This window comes from Triticum aestivum, chromosome 7D, assembly GCF_018294505.1.
Source record: "Triticum aestivum cultivar Chinese Spring chromosome 7D, IWGSC CS RefSeq v2.1, whole genome shotgun sequence".
Classification (NCBI taxonomy): Eukaryota; Viridiplantae; Streptophyta; class Magnoliopsida; order Poales; family Poaceae; genus Triticum; species Triticum aestivum.
Window position 1 is genome coordinate 457,918,013 of NC_057814.1, and position 17,520 is coordinate 457,935,532.

Here is a 17,520-nt window from a genome sequence, read left to right on the forward strand (position 1 = left end):
TATGCCTCGGCCAGTTCTCACAAACGCGCTATATATCTCTCTATCTACCGCATAAGTGCACACACTTTATATGCATCAGCATTTCTCTTTCACAGATGCTCACAATATCTCTCGGGGTGTCGGGGAGTCTCACGCACATGCTCTCTCTGTATCTCTCTTTCTCTTTCTGACTACTATGTTCCACTCTTTTCACTAATCTCAGTTGGAAAACACTATTTCTCTCACATACATATATACACACACACGGTCTCTACTAGCCCTCTATACGCACATATATGTGCCTACGTGTCTCCCGCACGCACATTATCTTTATGCCTCTCTCGCACACATTGCCCCCCAGACACACCTCTCTCTTAGTAGTTGGCAGATATGATTCCATCATATCATTCGATAGGATATAACTTACTGTTAGGCTGGATGGTAGAAAGTAACGCCGAATGATAACTACTAAGGGTCCGTGACTCTGGTAGCTAGCTTCGTGTTGTACGCCGAGTCGTCCACATGGGTCTTCGTATAATGCGTCTCGATCCAACCTATGTGGCGCAGGATGGAACCGACCCATGAGTCCTCATGTTGACCCACCACCACTTGAAATGATGTGCCCACCACACCACACACGCAATCGGCCACTAAGAAAATAAGCATATACAATACAATGTCATACATGAAAGTTAATTGCATGGTGCATCCAAAAATATTTGTTCTGCATTGTGATTGTTTATATATTCTCCTTAAATATTAGTCACGGGAAAGAGAAACGAAGGGCATATCTCTCCTTGTCTCCACCGGACATACCCACTTTCTACACCACTTTCACGTATGCACACAAACTATCTCTCGGTCCTCTAAAAGTATGCATGCCCATGACACATTCACGCGTGATGGTCACTGTATTTCAAGCTAAAGCACTATACGGTAACTGGACTTCAGAATATGCTCATTACGGTCACCGTATACATTCTCATGGTGATCATACGGTATCTAGCTCACGATACGTCTCCGTATTTTGTCGATGACACTGACGGACTTTACATTTGATGCGTGCTCTGTATTTTGTTGACGACACTTACGGTCATTGTATTTGAAGCGAAAGCACGATATGGTCACTGGACTTCAGAATAAGCTCATCACAGTCAGCACATACATTTTGTCGTGCTAACCAACATGTGGTTGGATGGTTAGGAGGACAGTGGTTTCTCGAGCCCACCAGGGTTAAAGTCCCGGTGCTCGCATTTATCCTGGGTTAATTTCAGTATTTTCCGGCGATGTGCGTTCAGTGGGAGGAGACATTCCACTCGACTACGAGGCACCTATGGTGACTTCGTAAAATCTTAAGATCATATGCTCGCTCACTCTCTCGAAGGTGCTCATAGGGGTAGGGTCTGCGTGCGTGCGCTTATAGCGGTGAGTGATTGCGCGTATATATGAGCCCTTGCGTCTGTACCATGTTAAAAAAATACATGTCATGATTATACGGTCACTGGCTCACCCGTACAACTCCGTATTTTGTGGATGACACAATCAATTGACCAGTCAAACATTCCACGTGGCGCAACTAGTGTTGCACCATCGGGGCGCGTAACCGTGGGGCCCACCTGTCAGCCCGTATATGAAAGAAAGAAATGGTAGTTTGAGTCTGTACTGTGTTAATAAAATACATTTTAGGGTGATCATACGGTCACTGGCTCACCATACAGCTCCGTAATTTGTTGATGACACAATCAATTGACCAGTCAAACGGTCCACATTCAGCAGCGCACATTACCATAGGGCCCACCCGTCAGCAAGTATAAGAAGGACAAAAATGGTAATAAATTAGTGGTCGGTGGGTACTCGAAGTCGTGAGACCTCAGGTTGGCAGTCGCCGGTGGTGGGGGGCGCGTTGATTGGGCGGTGGGGTGGGGATCGCCGGAGAAAAAGCTCGGCGCGGGGGGCCTAGAGGGATGGCCGGTGCGGCGGCGGACCGGCGGTGGGGAGTGGTTTCGGGGCGGGCAGGGCGGCGTGGCGGCGCGGGCCGGCGGTTCGGCCGGTGGTGGCTAGCGGCTCAGGGGGGTGGAGTTTGATGATAAACTACAGGCCCTTGATTTCGTATCCAACGGCTGGAAAATCTAATGACCAGAGATGAAAAATTCAGTCGACTGGTGTGTAGCCTCATCCCGCACGTACACATGCACGCACGCAAGACACGCATGCATGCAGGCGTGCAACACTGACACGTACACATAACGAACACACGCACGCATGCAGGCGTGCAACACGGACACGTACACATGCACTCACAAACACACGCACGTACGCACACATGCATGCAACACTGAAACGTACCCTTGCACGCACACACGCACACTCGCACGCCTGCATGCACATAGCACACGACGCAAGACACACGCTCAACCTATACGTGCATGCACCCTTTGTTAAGGACATGGATTGTTACGGGTATTAATCAATCTTATCTGTGATAAGCAGAACATTGATGTTTGCAGCGGTCTTTATGGATCACAACGTATCGAACGGGCTATCAACATAGTAGGCTTATCTACATGAAAAGGATGACGTCACACTCAATGAACAATCAACGGTTTATGAAATGCCCGCTTCTGACCGCCCTTGCCCACCAAAGGTTCCTCTGCTGTGCGCTGCCTACGTTGGGTCACTGACATGCAGGCCATGTACCCAAAGAGCCCACACGTCAGTGGAAGAATGGCGCGGTGTCCTACGTCAGAGTCGAGGGCGCCACACGCTGCACGCCCGGCTGAACACGCCTCCTTGCCGCATTCAAACGCCTCCATGAAACCCGCCCGTGTGGAAGCTAAGAAACCCACTCTAGACACACGTCCGTTCATGACCGGGCCGGCATTAAACGGAATGCCGGCCGAGCTCCTCCCGTCCATTGCCTATTTAATATCCTATTTAAACGAGGCCAAACGCCGGCCAAGAATCGCATACCTCCGCCGCTCCCCTATCTCCTCCTTCACCATTTTGTCCACTCTTGCAATGGCTTACGAAGAGTAGTTATTCTGCACAAGCCATTTGTCTAGGTTTGTATCTCTCACACACACCCACGTAGGTGGGGGACGTGCACAAAGAGAAGAGGTGCACGCACGGCGCACGTACTCCCGTCTCTTTCCCAACCACACCCGTGCGGGTACACGGTGGAGCTCATTTCTATATGAAAAGGCAGCCCACGTGGTAATTTGACCGTGTAATGGTTGTCCACTTGGTGGAGGGAGGATCTTCTACCACGGGTGAACAAACAAATTGCGACTTGACGCCTTATGTTAAAAAAGAGGCAAACCATGTGGGGCCTACCTTAGAGGCAAGGCTCTATACACTGGAGTACTTTTGATGTGTCCCGTCAACTCGCAGAATGAGGAGAAGCTTGCTTAGTACGCCATATCCCCCGCCCACGGGTGCGGTGGCTCGCAGGATGAGGTGAAGCTTGCTTACTAGTAGTAGTACTGTACGCCTTATGCCCGCTCCCTCGCCCACGCCCACGGTGGCTCGCAGGACGAGGATAAATTTTTACTACTCCCTCCGTTTACTCCTCGTCCCTACTACCTTGGTTAGAGAGATTATCATATTGTTTGGAATATATATGTCCTTTTGTACTGCCTCCATTTACTTATACAAGGCCACTATAAAAAAATACATTTTGCATCTATACAAGGCCACAAATAGTAATCGAGACAAAAGTTACTACTCCCTCCTTTCCAGTTTATGGCTCAATTTCAAAATCTCTCCAACCAAGGTAGACGGTGAGTGGTCGAGTTAATTTCATACTCCTAGTTTGCACAAGTAATTAGTACGCTCGTTTTTCTCAAGAAGTTATGTTTACCGAGGTATTAATTAGAATGAATGCATGAATGACCACTAAATTTCCATGAACTTCTACATGCATTGGTGAGTTTTCTCTTGACACTGCTTGCATCGGGTGATCTAACGCACCTCGAAATCCAACATGTGATGGTACTATTACTAGTAGTAGAATTGCAACTTCTAAAACGGAAAAGCGAATGTTTTTAGATGGGCCCTATAAACCCTAGTGGGTACGTACTCCGTAAAATCAGATTTTCCCAAAACTAAGTCGCTCAACCTTTATTTGCTTGTTTCCCTTCCTGCCTCCTTGCCTCGAATAGACTATGCCAAAATCCCTTGCCTACCGCGCGGGAAAAGACCCACCCTCGCCTTTTTTTAGTCCGGATTTGTATCGATGGATCGCGCGAAGCAGCAAAAACCCAAGCCTTGTCTTGTACTCCTTCGTCGACGCTCACTTTCATGAATTCTGTACTTCTTCTCGCCGACATGTGGGACATATAGCAACCGGGTCGACGTGTCAAGCACCAAATAATAGTGCAGAATAGCAGGGGGGACACACCGAGTCGTACCGCCCCAGTAGTAGTAGTAATGAGCAATGAGACGTGAAATCACAATGCTGCACCTTCCCAGACGGACGAAGCAACCATTATTTCACACTTCGGTTCGCCATCATCTCAAACCACGTAGTATTGCTTCTGCCTCAAGAGGGAAACGTGCATCGCCTTGGTACATCATGACACGTGGGACCGCATGACAGGTCATGCTCCCCCGCCGATCGCTCGGTAAAATCACCTCATTTTTACTACTATACTTCCTCCGTATCGGTTTACATGGCATGCACGTCGTTCTAGGTTGAGAATTTAACTGGCTATATATGTGATGAACAGTATAGGTTTAGAAACTACATCCGCTTAATAATCCAATGATATACTTTTTGTGAGAACTACGTGCACGCCCTATAAACCGAGACGCCTAAAAAGAGAGACAAAGAGGGTAGTTCAGCACGTATCTTTTTAGATCAATATAGTCGGGATTCACCAAGGAGCAAAACCAAGTGGTAGGCTGCACCTGTCGTGTTGGCGTAGCGACTCAAGCAGGCTCAGTCCGCACACGAAATGGCGACACACCTAACAGGAGCCCTTTGGCCGGCATGTGGCTCATCCACCGTCTTGTTCCACGTGCGATGCACCAAATTACAGTTCGGAGTAGCGGTTGGAATTGGAGGCACCCCGGTCGTAGCGCTGCCGTAGTAGAAAATGAGCAATGAGGGGTCAAATCACAAAGCCCCACCTTTCCCGCATTAAGCTGGACGGACGAAGCAACCATCATTTCACTCTAGGGCGCAAGAGCATAAAGCAAAGAGAAAACCAATGATGCGTGCGGCAGCTACCTAGGGCACCCTAGGGTAGGGGTGTCCACTACAGATCATTTTTTTAAAGCGCCTCCACTACAAATCGGCTTCTCCCTCGTCCTCTTGAAGAAAACCGATGATGCGTGCGGCGGTAGGGTTTGTAGGAGTACTACTACGGCATGCGGGGCCACGTCGTAGTAAACGGGAGAGGGATTGAGTTCGAGTCGACGCCTTAAATATCTGTGGGCCGCTTGGTTTTAGGGGAACAAGCCAACATTTTGGGTTCGGGGACCAGTGGAGATATAGTACGTACAAAAAATTGTGGACGTAGGTTTGAGCGAAAGGCAATGATGCATGGGCCCTGCATTTTGATATACCCGGGGCCGCATGAAATTTGCTACTCTACTCAAAACTACTAAGGTACACATGCATTGAACACATGAGATTTGGAAACCAAATTATGAATAAATACACACTATAGGATGTAAAGCTTTGAGTCATATATGCATGATGTAGATGTTCGTTTAGTTCTTATAGTTCATCTCATTCAAAATCAATTAGTTTTATAAAAATGTTAAGATTCATGAGGTTGTGCATTGTAAAGCATAAAGTAAAAAACAAACAATGGGAATTCCTTTAGAAAAAAAATCAATTATGATACGGAAGATTCTAGAACAAAGGAGAGGTGCTTGTGTTTTGAGGTTTGTGCATTATGCTTAAGTTCAACCATGGAGTCTTCTAAATTGTACATGTGGCAGATCTGGTGGAATGTTGATGATATCCAACGGCCAGTAGTGCTCGGATTTCCCATCTCTGCACTGTCGGATTAGCTTCATCCAAACAAGTCTGCTTTAACTTGCATCGCTTTATACTTGTTCATTATAAATCTTAAACCGGCAATAACTATGTTTCAGCTTCCATTGAAATGGCCAAACAAGTCTATGAATGCAACTGGGTTCCTTCCTGGGTCACTGAAGATCAGTTAAACAGATGTGTCGCAACTGGCGCTTTAGCCAAGAAAGAGGTCTTCCACTGGAGGGCTCCTGGTCCGGAAAATCCTCCTGAACCCAAGGACAGAGAAGTAGTAGTTTAAGTTGACCATCTGGGTCGAGGCGTTAGCCCTCCCGGTTCAAAATTCTTACGAGATGTGCTTGCCAGTTTTCAGCTTCACCCTCAGGACATCGGTCCAAACTATGTGTGCAACATCTGCCATTTCCAAGTCTTTTGTGAGGCTTATCTTCAAGAGGAGCCCGCAGTTGAATTGTTTAGGGATTTCTTCCACTTAAACCATCGCACAGAGTTCACAGATGGACGCAATACTGAACTCGACGGAATGGCGGTTAAAAAAAGGAAGGAAGTCAGCTTCCCTCACGCCAAGCTTCACAGTCACCCCAAGGAGTGGAACCAGACTTGGTTCTATTGCAAAAACACATCTCCAACTGATGAAAACCCTTTGCCGGGTTACCGCCCTCATCGTCTTAGCAATACACATCCCTTTCCTCAGAGGTTAACTGCAAAGGAAAGGGCCAACTATTCCCCACAACTGTCAAAGCTTAGAGCCTTTATGGCGAACGGTTTAACAGGTATTGACTTTGCTCGTTGTTGGATAAACTGGAGCATGCTGCCCTTAAGCCGTCGGCCCGGTTTGATGTGTGAATACACACGGAGTTTGACCGACCCTCCACGACATGTTAATATTCAGCTAACAGAGGCTGAAGTTACTGAGGCTGTCAAGAAAATGTTAAATGAACCGGAGGCTGTCTGCGGCCAGACCGGATTAAGTCCTTTCTGCACCTCCAACAAACCGCCAGCTATAAGAATCATATGACTTCTTTGTTTTAAGTTGCTTCTTTCAAAATATTCTCTGAAAATCTGGTCCATCTTTGACAGGGCAATGATCCGTTCTGGAAGAAAAAACCACAAGATAAACCAGCAAAACCGCAAGATAAACGGGCCAAGCCACTTCGCCAGAAGACCAAGGTTGTTAAAAAACCTGCCAAGAAAAGGACCACTCTGTCTTCCGAGCCAAATGCTGATGCCAATGTGGCTAATCTGGACTCAGAGGTAGAACTTGACTCTCTTGGTTCATTTTTCATACACCTCATTGACAATGACTATTATCAGGATGACGCTGCAGGCAGTCAAGCTGATGACGTAGAGGTAATCATTCTTCCCTCCGATTCAGATCCTCTGCCAACATCGAAAATCCGTCGAGCAAACCGGAAAGTAAAATTTTCTCACCCCCTTGATTACTTGAACCCAAACTTTCTTTTGAAGACGCAGCAACACGAAGCTCGCCGCACAACCCAGCACAGCGGCCAGGTAGTTACCTCCGCCGGTTTACCGAACACTCCGATTCGGAAATGCCAATCAGAGGTCTCTTATACTCTTGACACTTCTTGCCCCAAGGCGGGTTGTTTCCGACAGCCTCTTAATCCGTCTGATTCGAATTATCAGGGAACACCTCACTCATCTTCTGGCGAGTCAACAGCTACACAACTTCCAGCCCTCAAGACAGTCCCTGGGTGAGTTATGCCTTAAATTGACTCTTAATACCTTATATTCACCTGATGTATTGACCTTTTATATTTGTTCTTATCAGTGCCAAGCCTAGACCCAGCAAGAAGGCTCGACTAAATAAACCGGCTGACGACAATACAGCTGTTGAACTGGAGAAGACTCCAGATCCGAAAAATGCTGACGCCATACTTAATGACCCGCCACCGCAGGATCATGACTTTGTTGCTGATCAAGTGGAAATGTATCCAATGGGCCAGTCCGATGAACCGACTAATCCAGTCTGCGACACTGATAAACCGGCAAGTCCAGCTGAAGCCGCTGACAAACCATCGATTCCCGTGAAGGCCGCTGATGGTGATGAAGATGATATTATGATTACTGGCATTGGCCACACCACTACTGGCAATCATGTCGCTTTATCAAAGCATACTGCCAAGGACGAGCTTTCTGCTATCGGCAAAGGCAAGTGGAATGCTGATTTGTCAAGCTATGCCCATCTCAATGCTCAAGACATTCACTCTGGCGTCTTGAACCGTCTGTACACCAGCCGCGACTATGAAGCCGGTTTGGTAAACTTGATGAAAGAGCGATACGAGGTAACTAATGCTCAACTCTGCATAATTGTTTCTCTTTTTAATTCCAAATATCAACTCCAGTAGCCCCCAAGTGACGGTTTATGATATCAATCCAAACCGGGACTTAGTAATAACTTAACTTTACATGCTTAGCCTCCAGGGACCGGGTTATCTCTTTAAGATGAACCGGTATTTTAGAATTGCAATACTGTATCTTTCACTGGTGTATCCCCCAAGGGCCGGTTTAAATTTATAAAGATGAACCGGGACTTTAAAAGAATTCCCATATCAGTAGTTTGAGCAAACATACATTAGCCCCCATGTGCCAAGAGTAATACTTGTATTGTGCTTGGGACTTGTAGAAATTTCCGAGAACAAGCAAATATGCATTAGCCCCCAAGTATCAGGTGCACAACTTGTTATGTGCTTGGTACTTCAAATATGTACCGTGAACTCATAATATGTCTGTTTCTTATAGGCTGAGCTGAGCAAAAAGGAATCTCAAACCGCCGATCTGCAAGAAAACATCAAGTCCCAGCAAGCCGAAACCTCCAAGGCAAAGGATAAGCGGACCAGCGCTTTAGCCGCTATGGAAAAGCTAAATGAGAGTTTCCACAAGGAGCGGGCGGATTGGGACACTGAAAAATCCGCTTTGCAAAAAAGAGCCGAGGACGCAGAAGCAGCTCTTAAACCGGTAGTAGATGAGCTGACTGGCGTAAAGCGGCAGATACATGCCATGACGGCTGCTGTGTTTGGTAAACATCCTCGCTTTAAGTTTTCGACATATCATCCCATACATTGCCGTTTCACTGATGTTTGTAGTGATGCAGGAACACACATTAGTCATCTGGGCTCTGATCTACAGAAGAAGCTGAAGGCTGCCTATACTCTTATAGAGCAGTTATATACCGGCGCGCAACGCATTATCTGCACCGCTTCTCACAACAAGCCGCCCCCAACTTTAATCAAGGAGAGCTTAGAAAGGCTGTGAATGCTGCCTGCCCGGGTAGAAGAGTTAAAGAGATCTGCGTCAAGAGCTGGTGCTCTGACCGCGCTGACCCGGGAAAAAGCATGGGTGCCCGATCTTGATCCGAAAGATGTCAGCAAAGGCTATCCGAGCTTAAAAGAAGATGGATCAGAATTTGGCAATGATGACCTCTGAGCCATAAACCGGGAAGTACGTCCACTGGCTTGCCAATTAGCTGAAGAAGCTGGTCTTTCACATTATCAGGCAAGTTATGATGTCAACAGCAAACGGGTTGCCGCACCAACTCCTGAGGTTCAAAATCTCATCCCGCCAATTCGTAAGCACACTATGCCCCTGACATTGAACCGTCCACCCTTATAAGTGATGAAGCTGTGTTCCAAGCCCTAACTGGGATCAACTGGGCAACTATTGACTTCCAGTCGCTGGGTAGAGACGAAGAGGATGAACCGGTGCAAGATGATCCGCAGCCGTCAGGTCAAACTGGTGACGAATCATGATCCGGAGATCGGGTTAACCTTCTGCGAGCCGCAACACTTGCTGAAAAACAATTATTCGTTTGGGCACTGAAACACCTTGTAATAGGTAGTTCAAATGCTTGGTCTATCATGCCTTCGTGCATACTTATTTTTCCTGATACTTGTTAATTCGCCATGCTTAAGATATATGATATTCATAATCCATAGCTGCTCCTGCATATAAGAAATTGAAAGTGTCCTAGCGGTTTACCGCCGGACGGGTCATGATGCCCAGACATATAGCCAGGGTTTATAACCAAGGCTGTAAAAAGATAATCAAATATGTAAATAATTGATACCAGTGACCTTGAGTCATAATGTTGGCTGACCAACTGTTGTTATGAGGGTAATAACCTTAATCTTCTGTCATATTGTCCCGGTTTATGATAAAACCACTCCGGGTTATGACAAACACCGATTTATTCATATGCAATTCTGGCGACTTATAGTCAAAACCAGACCGGTTAATAATCTCCGGATTATGACTGATCATATACTCACAACTTGTAGTTGAAAGTCAGGCCGGGTTTAATGAACGTCGGTTTATCAGAACGTTATAAATGTCATCAAAAGAGAAAAATCTTGGCAAATAAAAGCATATGAAAAAAACTTGTAGTCAAGGCTTTTCACGGGCTGCGAGGCCCAAAATTCGAGGCTTTTCATGGGCTGCCAGGCCACTGAGTTAAACCATTTCACAAAGCCTTTTAAGATGGTCCTCAATGCTTAACCAATCGTCATTTTAACTTTGACAAGTTCAGGGTCTTATCAGATTGACTTGTCGAAGTACGGCGGGTCATACCAGGATTACCTGGACGGAGTGACTTACTTAAAAAAGGTAGGCTAAGCCAGGGTTTTAGGAGTATACACCAGGCTTCCAATCTGTGGCTTGATAGCCTATTAGAAGTGTAGATTCTTTGTTCATTGCGATAGAAAAGAATATCCAAGCAATATTTTGAGTTGTGCTCAGTGGGTGCCTATGTTTGAGTTGTTCTTTTGTAACACTCTCTTTGGCCCCGAAGTAATTTGGCTTTGAGCCGATCAAGAGGTGTGACTATGGTTCGAATACGACCAAGCCCCCAAGTGATTTTTCTGGTGGCGTTACGCCGATCAAGAGGTGTACACTAGTAGGAAAAGGGGCTTTTACCCCGGTTCATAAGGGCATTTAGTCCCGGTTCTGGAACCGAGACTAAAGGGTCGTTACTAATTGTGACACCCAAAATTTTATTTGGTTTTCTTTTAAACTTTTATTTGATTTGAGGGAGGTGATTTGAAATTTTCTTCTAAAGAACTCTCCCTCTCAAAATATTTTTTTTAAGACAAGTGTTTTGTTTTGGATTCACCCAAGACTTGATTTTGGTCTTGGAGGTTCTTTATTTTTATTTGGACTCAAGCCAAAATGCTTTTCACGTAGAAAAATGTCTTTTGAAAATTCCTTTGAAAAGCCCTATGGCTTTTGGAATGATCCTTTTCCACTTTCAAAAATCTCTCTTGCCATGACCTAAGTGTAAATCCCCTCCCATAAACCTTTCCCCACCTTTGGATCATGATGTACCTCAACTACAGCAAGTTGAACCTCTCCATATATTTATTTTCCATTTATTTCTCTTCAAAAACAATTTTCTGCCTTCTATCTTGATCCTTGGAGGTTTTCAAAGGAGCTACCCTTTCTGTTTTGATTTTTGCCCCCAAACCACTTTCCCTACCTAGTCCTTTGAGCCCTCAACTAGGATCCATGAAGATCCAATGGTCTCCAGTTCAAAAATTTCAAACTAAACTTGCTGCAAGTTTGGACCAGATTTGCCAAATTTGATGAAATTCATTTGAATCCTTCTCCTAAAAATCTGAGAAAAACAGGCAGCCTCTCGGTGCATTGAGAGGTCACCTCACCAACTCCCAGCTCCAAGAAAATTTTTCTTCTTACCAAATCATTTCATCGAACACCTGCTGGACACTGTTTCTGTAATGTTCAGTCAAGTTCAGTTAACAGTGTCTGAAACTACTGTCGTTTCTTCAGTGTCCGTTGTCGATCTCGCCAGTGCCCCGGCGTCGCCGTGCTTCCTGTCCCCTCCCCCTTGTCCTCTGCACTGCACGAGCGCCTGGAAGGTTGCGGGCGTCGGCGACGAGCAGGAGGAGGTGCGCCACCCCATGACCGACGGCAGCGGCGGATTTGCGGCCACCAGAGAGAGGCGCAGCACAGACGGCGCCGTCCAGCGCCGCCCAAGCCACAGGAGGCCGCCGCGTGGACTTCCACTCCCCCGTGCGCGCTGCCACCCTCGTCGTGAACCGCTAGGCCCGGAGCGCGCTCTCTGCCGCCGCCGTGCCCGTACGGCCGCCCCGACGACGACCAACGCCATTACGCCAAGCCCGACCGAGTTTAGCAGTGGAACGGGACCAGTAACTCCCACTGATGCTGCCTAGCCTCCTAAACCCACTGACCATCCACTGCCTCGCCGTAATTGCTCGCCGGAGCGATCCCGTTCACGGCCACCCCCTCGAACCACCTATAAATAGAGGCCCCGAGCTCCAACTAGAACCCACACCACCTCTGCAGTCCACCAAGACCACGCCTAGCCACTGGAAGAGCCCCGAGGGAGTCTCCTTCCCCAGCTCCGGCCGCCGCGACCCGCCACGGAATCCAGCTCAATTCGCTCCCGTGCGTGCACCACTGCCTCTCATCGCTTGCCAGTAGTTCCCTTATGCATCCACTCTCCTGACCCGCACTTCAATTTGGAGTTTGCAGCACCCACCGGAGTTCTCCACCATCGCCCGAGCCGCCGTCCGCCGGAGAAAGTGTCGTCGTTGACGTGGTGCTCTCCGACTACCAAGTCCACCACCCACCGACGCGGAAGGACACGCTGAACCTCTTGGTACACTCCGATCTCCCTGACTCGCCGTGGTTCGACGCCGGCGACCACCGCAGCCTTCGGGCGCCGGCGAGGATTTGAACCTGACATGTGGACCCCCCACGTCAGCCTCTCCTTCTTTCCCCGTGAACCGTTTTCTGTTGGCGCCTTCGGGCAGAGTACGTTTTCTCTTTGGGCTGACGTCTTTTACCCCGAACCGTTTTCTGCTTTCTCAGTTGAGTCCCTCGACATTTTCTGTTTCATCACAGATTAGTCCCTGGACTAAAACTCTTATAACTTTTTAATAAAAAGTGATTTTTGAATGATTCTTTTTCTGACAGTCATATACTTTTGTCTAGTTTTTTATAGGATTTATTTGGAAAATTTTTGAGACAACTTTTATGCACGCGTTGGTTTTCACGTTAGTATGCATTTTCGCTATACCGTAGGTTCCGGGAGAGGTGACGGAGCCGCGAACTTCGCCGAGCTAGACTCTGACTTCTCCGAACCAGGCAAGCATGTTTGAACCTTTGATATGATAGGTGTTTTACATGTTTGCGTGAAAGGTTGTGCATGGCATATGAGCATCGGTGAGTATCTCGTTGCATGTAAGGCAACTACCCGTGTGTTCCGAAGTTACTATGATCTCTGATGAGAGATGGCCTAGTCATGTGGTGACATGAAGGGCAGTAAGGTGGTACTGTTGTAGCATGCCAGCCTTACGTCATCCGATAAATTCCGACATTAACGTGGACGGAGTCACGTTATCATTCTCCCCCCTTCTGTGCTACCACATGTTTTCTGCCAAAATGCGGTTTAGTAAGTTGTTAACCTCTTTCCGTGTACACACCAAATAGAGGGGCCGGGATGACGGTTCCATGGCCCTGGATTAAAGCCAGTCATCCGGTCAGGGGGCATGGGTGTTTCCGGTTGGGACCGAGAGGGGGGCACCCCTTAGAGCGCGCGTATATAAATTTGATCCCATGCTACGCGAGGTTGTAGCCTCCCCGTCTCAAGGTTTTTCTTGAACGTTGCCGAGGGTGATTCCTGGCTTCGGAATGTTGAATGGGTGTGTACTGGTTAGATGTGTTTCCTCCAAAACACCGTAAACGGAACTAGTTCCCGTGACTACTGAAATCCGTTGGCTGTGGTTAAAGTACAAACTCTGCAGAGTCAAATCTTTCCGAGTCATCGTATCCAGGGTGAAGGACCATGATCAATGAACCTATATCTATGTCAAGTCCTCGTGGTATTTTTTTCCACGGTAAACAAACTTGATTTGTATATTGGTTGAACGTTATTCCGTGGATGGACTAACCCTGTTGTTTATCTCATATCTGAATATTCCCTTGTTGTGGTATTAAAATCATGAACTACTAAATTATCAAGTTATGAAATATAAGCCCTTTATGTGATGTCACTCAGACGTCCGACTGTGGCATGTTTGTCTTTTCCTTTCAATATAAGCCCTTTATGCGATGTCGCTCAGACGTCCGACTGTGGCATGTTTATCATTTACTTTCAATATAAGCCCTTTATGTGATGTCGCTCAGACGTCCGACTGTGGCACGCACTGTCATTTATTTTCTATTATAAGCCCTTTATGTGGTGTCGCCTTGATGCCTGACTGCGGCATTGTTATTCTTGCATTTTCCTCTCGAGGAGTCATTCAGACACTCGCTTGGCCCTCAGTATTTACTTTGGGATTTCGGGAGGACTACCGCCCGACTTCTCTTTTATTTCCCATGCATTATTATCTCTATGTCTGATTGCACTTGTTAATCTGTTCTCATGCATCATGTTTTACATTGGTTATATCTTATGTTCGAAATGTCTTGCGAGTACTTTCATAGTACTCACCTGGCTTGTTGATTTGGCCAGATGTTGACGAAGGCGATCTCATGGATGAAGAGTTTGATAGTGAGTCCGACGCCTAGAGGAGTCCCAGTCAGTCCCGTGCGATCCTGGATATTGGTCACTTGTATTATATACGCTTCCGCCACCTGCAATAAGTCTCCTCGAGCCTCACTCCGACGCTCGAAGAGTTGTTAGTTTTCAGGAGTCATATCACCCTCATCGCTGTGATATTTCCACCACCACTCCTATCGTGAGTTAGTGGTTATGCCACCCTATCCGCCGTTATGTTTTATCGGCGCGCTTGTAATAAATTGTTAAGCAGTCTCCGCTCAACCTTGTATTATATTCAGTACTCCTGGTATTTTCTTCTGTGACCAAGATATTGTCTACCAGTGGGAAGAAATTCTTCTTTACTGGTCCGTAAAAGGGATTGGTCTCTCAATAAATATTTTTATTGAAAAACCGGTCGTGACAAGCTTTGTATCAGAGCCAGGCTGACTGTAGGAAGCCACTAGGTGCGATCGCTTATCGGTTATTAGCGTCTTTTGTGCTTTTTCAGCATTTTGCAAATGTAGCTATTTTCTGTTGGTCATCATAAATTTATGACATGACTACTCAAAATTTTTTCCTACTTTTGTAGATGGCTGGCAGCAACTGCGAGACTCGGGTGTTCACTAATGTGCCCGAGGGGCTTGTCAAACTCCTCGTCTCCATCACCAAGCTCGCGATCGGGCCAACATCTCGTCCGGAGTTCACGCTTTATCAGCACAAGCTCAACGACGACGTGTCTATGCACCAGGCCGTGGTGCAATTCAAGGGAGGACGTTCTGCATCTCGCCACTTCCGTTTTGTGGGAAGGGCCATGCCTACGGAGAGGCATGCCTTGCAGATGGCTGCCCGTGAGGCGATAGCTCGCCTTCGGGACATTCTTCCTATGATGAAGACTCGTCGCTACCGCTACCTCCCATGCCATGTGCCATACACTTGTCACTATGCCTTCGCCTGCCATAGGGGAGAGCGAGATGAAGCCATCGTGATGGTTGTTGAGTACCTCAAGGCTCTGGAGGAATCCTTCGACAACCTCGTGGATGATCTTGTGGCTGCCCGCATGGACTTAGTCCGGGGCGGTCCTGCCAGCAGGAAGGAGCTTCTCCACACGGCACCGCCTCTGACATTCGTCTCGTCTTCAGCCTCTTATGCACCGGCCATTTTGGCCACTGCTCGCCGTCTGCCTACCACTGAGGAGTTTGACCGAGTCATCGCTCCTACTCCAGTCAGAGCTGCACCGCCTGCCGCACCCGCACTGCCGCCCGTCGCTCCCGCGCCATCACCGCAGCGCAGTGCTACGCGTCTGGAGCCTGTTAGAGAGGAGGTGGAAGTTGAGTCTCCTACACCGCTGAGCCTTGCCCTCGCAAGGGAAAGGACATCGTCACCATCTCCGACTGAGAACGCCGAGTAGCCGCGCGTTATGTCTGCTTGTATGATGGGTTTTTGTCTGTACGTTAGTTTGTAGTAGTTGTGTACGCTGCTTTCTGAAGGAGTGTGCTAGTCTAATAACATGTCAGGATTGTGTACGCACATCCTGAGTGTTGTATCGTATGTTTGCGTTTCGCGTGTAAGATATGTGCTAAGCAGTTCTTCTCCGTGCGAAATCGTTTATGTTTTGTTGAAAAATCTTGAGGTCTTTCAAATGTTATTTTTGCCTTTACAAGATTTTCCTTATGCCACACAGTTCTTCTCATGAATTTTGCAAAATAATACCCCAGACTAGAAAAATGTCTCGTCCGTGGACTCGTTCCATGCCCAATCAGCCAGAAGAAGTTTATGGGACACATACTAGCAACAACTTCACTCAGGGACAGTCCAGTCAACAAGACAGCGAAGCATCCTTGTCTCAGGTATGCCGTCTCTTCAAACAAAGCCAGCAACAGCACCAAGAGATGATGAATCACGTCATCAATATGGGAAACCACCGTGAGCCCTATCAACCACACTCCAAGTTGTCTGAGTTACAGAAGACTCGCCCTCCAACATTTGCTCACACCGATAGGCCACTTGAAGCCGATGATTGGCTTCGTGACATCGAGAGAAAGCTGATTATTGCTCAGTGCTCAGATCATGAGAAGGTGCTTTATGCACCTCACTACCTCACCGGAGCAGCTGCAGCATGGTGGGAAAACCAATAAATATTTTTATTGAAAAACCGGTCGTGCACTAATGCCCTAGCCCTTTAGTCCCGGTTCTTACACGAACCGGGACTAAAGGTCGTCCACGTGGCCGTTGCGGGGAGCCCAGGCAGGAGGGCCTTTTGTCCCGGTTGGTGTTACCAACCGGGACCAATAGGCATCCACGCATCAGCACCTGGCAGGAGCTGAGGTTTTTGTTTTTTTGAAAGGGGGTAGTTTAGGGGTTTTGGGGGGTTAATTTAGGTGTTTCATATATTGTGTTAGCTAGCTAATTAATAGAGAGAAGTGTCCTCTCTTATCTCCGTGCTTGGTCGACGCTACGTACTATATACGTATGGAGAGGAGTAGACACGCTAGCTAGTAATCAAATGAAGGAAACAGAAGATCGTCATGAACATATGCATACAGAGAGAAGTGATATCGACCACCTCTCCTTCTCCGAGATATTGGTCGAACAACAAGTTCTCGTATATCTATCCGACACTACCGGCTACATATATACAATAATTATCTCTTACAATACAATCTCCTAATTATATTGTAGGAACACAGGGTCCACATAGTATTCTCCGTTTTCAGCGATCACGTGGTCAAGGAAGAATGCCGCCAATTCCTCTTGAATTGCTCGCATACGATGTTCTGCTAGGAGTTCATCCCGCATCCGAAAGATCTAATTTGAAGAAGGGGGTCAATACACACACACACACACACACACACATATATATATATATATATATATGAATAAATGAAACTCAACACAAATGATGGTAATAAAATAAAATTGTGAATATTATTGCTTACGCACTTCATATTGTTCTTCAATGTAGCCCCGCTCACAGGTCGTGTGGCGGATGGACTCGCAAACG